General features: G+C 44.3%; 1 long non-coding RNA gene across 1 annotated transcript; it reads left to right on the top strand.

The window, feature by feature from the left end:
- Window positions 1–3,199: 3,199 nt before the first annotated feature.
- On the top strand, window positions 3,200–5,601 carry LOC120521446. The gene is made up of 2 exons (XR_005632127.1): window positions 3,200–3,720; window positions 3,823–5,601. It is a non-coding gene; the product is annotated as an uncharacterized LOC120521446 (long non-coding RNA).
- Window positions 5,602–6,053: the final 452 nt, after the last annotated feature.

Here is a 6,053-nt window from a genome sequence, read left to right as displayed (position 1 = left end):
TACCCGGAGTTAGGTACGATGTCGCCGGGCCAAAACAGGTTGACTGCCGCTGTCTGTTCCATAGACCAACAGACCTGATCAGATGCGTAGCCGGCGGGTGCTGGTTGTTACCGCCCAAAACACATCGTTGTCTGTCAGCATCTGGTCTGCCGCAGAGTAGCCGGGCTGTAGGTTAGGGTCGATCATCTCGTCGGGAGTAGAGTAGGAGGTGTTGGTTTGAAGGTTAGCCGGCCAAAACAGGTAGTCAGCGGCGGACGTATGTTCCATACCCCCGGAGCTTGGTTCTTCGGAGCGCATCAAAATGTTGAGGACTTCTGCCACCTCAGAGGCCGAGAGAACAGGGAGACGACCGCCCAGCTAGCACCAGCTTCGAAGGGTAGTTAGTTGAAGACATCTCGATAGGGTTTTAGGTTAATGTAGACTATGGAAAAGACCTCTGTATTTATCTCCACTCACTTAGGGGGCGGTTGACTCCCAGTTTTCTTCCTCCTCCTCCGAGCATGAATTATTCAACATGCTAAACTCCTCCTCCAATTTTCTTTTAATTCTTTTCATCTGGTCGGATAGTTTTCCTTGATAAATAGCTTCATCAATATTTGGCATAAGAGCTTTAAAAAAACTCCAGTCTTTTATAGAAAAATTAATTTCACTCACTCGATCCTTTATCACATTTTCTTTATCTTCCTCTTCGTGACCGCCTCGTATATTCGGGAAGGATAGGCTCCTACTTGGAAACGGCGATCGTGAGCTGTCCCTCTGCATTTCTTTTTACCTCTACCCGGCACAAAGCACAGTTAGAATCGTACCAGACAGAGCTGAAGCGTGGTTCCCGTAACTCCGTAAGGCCTGGGCCCTGTTGGCTTTCAGTTTCTTAGGAGCGTTCACAAGACCGTCCATTCTGTTTGCTTTTGTGTGTGTGCGTTTTCACTAAGTGACTAGAATTTTATACAAGAACTCTTCGTCTCCTCCACAGTCGGGTTGGGAAGGGGTGGAGCGATATGCCTCTCCCTAACCCTATAGGTGGATAGAGAGATAAAGGCGTACTCGGGGCGTGAGTATTGTTAATGGGGAGTGATAAGTGTCCGGTTTGAAAGACCCACCCTAAAAGGCGGGTTTAGAGATGATCAAGTTATGACGGTGGTCCAACCCCCAGGGCGGGTATAGTTCATATTTTCATAAATCATATTTTTTCATATTTGGGGCGGGGCTTAAAGTCATCAATCATATTTGGGGAGGTGCTTAAAGTCATCAAACAATCTAACACCTCTTTGACAGTTGCTTTCTGTATGTACTACTAACTGATGTCCTTTGCCAAGATGAGCAGAAGCATTCACACAAGGTAAACAACTGATTGTGCTACATGAACTTCGCCAAAGTTTCAAAGTCAGTACACTGGGAGTCATCTGGGACAAGATGAAGCAACACTACAGGTACACGGAGCAGAGAAACAAACAAAGAAAACACCCCAGTAAGAAAAGAACAAGGGACCTTCACCCAAATGCCAGACAGAGTAGAGACCACAAAACAGCAAAGAAGATGCAGTAGCAACTCCACACCAGCAGTAACAACCAGCAGCAGATTATAAGTGTTACAAGAAGATGAGGCCTCGCCCCCCATCCATCCTCGACACCAATGAGAGAGGAAAGAGGCACAAAGGACAACATGGGAAGAAACTAAAAGGCAGTTGGCTAATCATCAAGGCAGCAAGGTTCCCACCATCCATCTCACCACAACAGAGTGCCAAAGAAAAGGACTCAACCACATACAACAAGAGTTCAAGGGTGGAGGAATTGCACCAGACAAAGGAAATAGAGCAGGTAGAGAAACCATAAAGAGAGAAGTACAGACACATCTTCAGGAACTGAAAGAAGCACCACCAATGGAATAGACTGAGATAGAGACCAAGGAGGAACAGCGACAAGAAATAAAAAAGGACCATAAGAACAACATGCCATAACCATCTGACCAACCAGACACTGCACAACCCAGAGGAAGAATGTTGACTGGCAGCTGAGGGTGAATAAGAAGATACTCACCCGGGTAATCCAATCTCGCCCACATCCCACCCTACATTGATGGCAGAATTCAAGTAGACCATTAGCCCAGGGCAAATTTTAACCAAGCGGCAGTAATCCTGGGAAAGACGAAGAAAAGGAAGACATGCAGCAGATCATCCTCTCCTTTGGCACCAACAGCAAAGAACAGAAAGTCTGAGAGACTTCACTGAAACAGCTGCAAAATGTACAGGCAGGCAAGAAAGTCTTTTCCTAACACCAACATCATAGTGCCCATTATCAGCTTCTCAACAATACTGGTCCAACAATGCCAGGAGAACCGGAAACAACTTAACAGTTACATGAAGGAGTCCCCACCGTACATTCCAGCACTCGGGCTATGTAGAAACTAGCCAAGAACCACAATTGCTATCATCAGACCAGCAGACAAAGGCAGCAGTATGCCATCATGGACAGAGACCAGTACCTCCTAGAAGCAAGAATTCAACTAAAATTATTCAGATAGATAGATAGATACTTTATTAATCCCAAGGGGAAATTCACAGAACCATTTCAAAAGAATGAACGGTCTGATATTCCCACAGACCAGAGAGCAAATGCATCACATCTTATACAGCGTGGTCCAAACGGGTAAAGTTACCAAAAACAATGTCAAAAGGGACCAGAAGACCCCAGACCCAGAAGATGTTATATGCCTAAAATTCATAAAGACCCAGAGACATGGGCAGTCCTCTACGAGGTACCACCAGGATGACCAAAGGTCTCAGACTGCAGCAGTGAATTCTAGGGGACTCGGAATTTATAGACTGGCATGTTAACCCAATTTCAATGAAACACAGCAGTTCTATAAGAGACACGTGACTTTGTGAAAAGGCTAAAAACAAAGACAATGGAAACAACAGACACTGACAGCTTATATGTGAACACAGAGACGACCCAAGGGCTCCTGGCTGTAAAAGATAATTAAATAAATGGAAAAATAATGCCAACCATACAGACCAGACAGGGTATTCCTAAAACTATTGCAACTGAGCCTCACTAAAAGGACTCCAGCTTTAGAGAAGAGTTTAATGTGCTGTACAAGTCAAGGGATCGGCCATGAGGGAACATTTATGTGACAGACTGGGAAGAGGAAGCTTTTAAAATGCCCACTCAGCCTGAATCACTACTGCACTACTTGGACGACGCTTCTGGCATCTGGACACCTGGACTGAGAAGTTCAAGGCATTTGTACAGCCTCTGAGTTGATTCTTACGGTGCAGAGACCTAAAGTCAACGTATTTTAAATTTGATAGCCTGATTATAACAGGGTTTATAAATCATTCCTGAACATCTACACAAACAACTGCTGCATCCTCAACCACTGGTTTAGCAGTGCACATCCAAGAAGGAGCCTACGCTTAAATTGCATGAGGAGATCACAGGAGTTCTAGAAGGTCTGTGACTTTAGTAATGTAAATCATTTGTGAAAAGCTCCTCCTGTAGCAGAAGATCATAGTTTGTATGATGTGTGTGGTTTCAGAACTAGTTATAAGTGCCTAAGTGGTCAGTAGGAGTGTTAAAATTGTTTCTTTTGTACCCTTTCAGGTGCTGGAGGGAAGCGCTGAGGATAAAAAGAAAGGAAAACATTAGAAAGCGAAAAGGTGCATCCGAACAGCCGCAGGAATGACCTGGGAAAATCAGAGCCTCCTGGAATGGGACATTAGTGAGGCTGGAATGAGTTGCTTTGCAAATTCAGTGGAAAGTAAAAGATGGAAATAATTTTTTTTCCTGAAATTTCTCTTTGTTTCTTTTGCTATTTTTGTAGATGACTTTCGTATTTTCTGTGGTTATCTCGGCAATGAGGTCAATGATGACATCCTGGCTCGAGCTTTTAGCCGTTACCCTTCATTTTTGAAGGCTAAAGTGGTACGAGACAAACGAACGGAAAGACCATAGGGTACAGCTTTGTCAGCTTCAAGGATCCTAATGACTACGCAGCATGCAATGAGGGAGATGAATGGTAAGTGTAACCATCTATCGTGGAGCAGACGCCACGCACTCCAAATAGCTCAGAGGCTTCAAGCATCCACTGGGGAATGGAGACCCTCATATTGCTATCTGCCATGTGTATGGCTTTTGGTGTGTTAGTAAGCCAGAGCGAGTGACACTTGGCCAGTTACGCCATACAGTGAATTCTTGGACTGAGACAATAAGACTCCAGCATTTGTGTCTCAACGTGTTTGAATTTTTGAGCAGGCGATCGTTCCATAAATTGAGTTTGTTTTTGTGTAGCGCCGTTTGCAGAGTACAAAATTGCAGGACTATAAGAAGTCCACAGGTGAAATGCTATTACACAATTTATCAATTACCGAATCCACACGCCTATAGACACAGATTAGTAGGACAAAGTGTATACAAGCTGGTTAACGTAAGTAAATCCTAACAAGAATTGTCTGTCTGTTAATGTTACTCACTGTGCACAATAAATCTCTTGTGGATAGGCAGGCGTCTGTCTTCAGCCGTAACAAAGTCTAACGTGGTCATAGTCCTGGGACCCTTTCCAGTGGGCTGCCCAACCCATCCTGATCATTCTGCAATATAACTCTGTGCCTGGCCATTCAATCTGATGACAGAATCTCTCTGGTACCTCAGATGACTTTCCATGGGCAGAACAGCTTGGCACTAGAGCACTGGAAACCGGGAGACCACAGGATACCAAGGTGTAGTGACCGCTCATAATGATTGTGCCACTTACATAAATGACTTATAAACAGAGATGCAATATGCACAGCCAGCCAGCAGCTCAAATCCAGGTGTGCCTGACTAAAGTTTTGAGACCAAAGGGGCATCTCCTAAGCGAGAAGGCGAAGTGTTCAAAGATGGAAGCTTTACTGACTCGTGGGAGTCCCACCAGGGTTAGGGTTTCCACATTTCATCTTTTATTGACAATATCAGAGTCTTATGCGTGTGGCACATTTAAATAAATGAATGGGTTTGATTGCTTCATTCACTTACATTTTGTCTCATTTTATGTTATTTTATAGGTAAATATGTTGGGAGCCGTCAAATCAAACTACTTAAAAAGTATGTGGAAGGACAGAAACCTTGAGGTGGTCCGGAAAAACAGAAAGAGAAAAAAGAAGCTTGGACTGAGATAGTCGTATGGGAGAGACTTGTGAATGGGGAAAAAGCAGAAAATAACAGAGCTGGAGCATGAAGACGTGAATGAGGAGCCGCTGCTGATGTCATGCCATACATTTGTTTACCATGCAGACACCTTCTGAATTTAAATTATGCAATATGTTTTAAAAATGGCCCCCTCATGAAGACCACAGAAACAGTCTGTGGTTTTGTAAAATACTCCAGTCGCGTGTTGGCCGTCGAGTAGCCCCGAAGCGTCTGGGCGGCGTCGATGATAATAATGCAGTTCAACTTGGCAGACATCAACGCTGCGTGATCGAAGGACGATTTCTAAAGGGGTTTGTTCTGAATGCTCCTTCACTTTGTGATGGTGTCATCTTTAGGATTCCCCTTTAAATGTTTATATAACGTTCTGCACTGTTTGAAGTGAATATAATTTGTGTATAAAAAGTTGAATTCTGCTGCTGCTTTCTCTTTTTAATCCTGAGAGTAGAAACAACTGGGGTCCTTTGAACTGTTCTTCAGTGATCACCGGAGCTTTGTTAAAAACATCCAACGACTTCATTTTAATCCAAGTGTGACTGACTAAGGATGTCAGTTTGGAAGTTATTGGTAAACTTCGCAGACCTCCAGCCCTCGTGAGAAAGGCACTGCGCTCTTTGTTTACCTGCTTAGTATTATGGGGTTCTTCTGAGAGGTGCTGTGGAGGAGGTGTGCCGCAGTGTTGGCTCTGCAGTCAGGGTGAAACGGCTCCTGCTTTTGGATTCACGCTGTGGAGCTGAGGAGGCCGGTCTTGTTGTTTTTGTGGCACAATGGTGTGTGTCACTTTGTTTTGGGATCAGAGTGTTTGACTTTCAGTTTTGATGAAAAGGACCAGTTGTGCTGTAAATAGCGAGCAAGCGCCAGTCTGCACAA

This window comes from Polypterus senegalus, unplaced genomic scaffold (genome assembly GCF_016835505.1).
Source record: "Polypterus senegalus isolate Bchr_013 unplaced genomic scaffold, ASM1683550v1 scaffold_3768, whole genome shotgun sequence".
NCBI classification, from domain to species: domain Eukaryota; kingdom Metazoa; phylum Chordata; class Cladistia; order Polypteriformes; family Polypteridae; genus Polypterus; species Polypterus senegalus.
The sequence above is the reverse complement of the archived record's forward strand: the minus strand, read 5'-3'. Positions and strand labels throughout refer to the sequence as shown.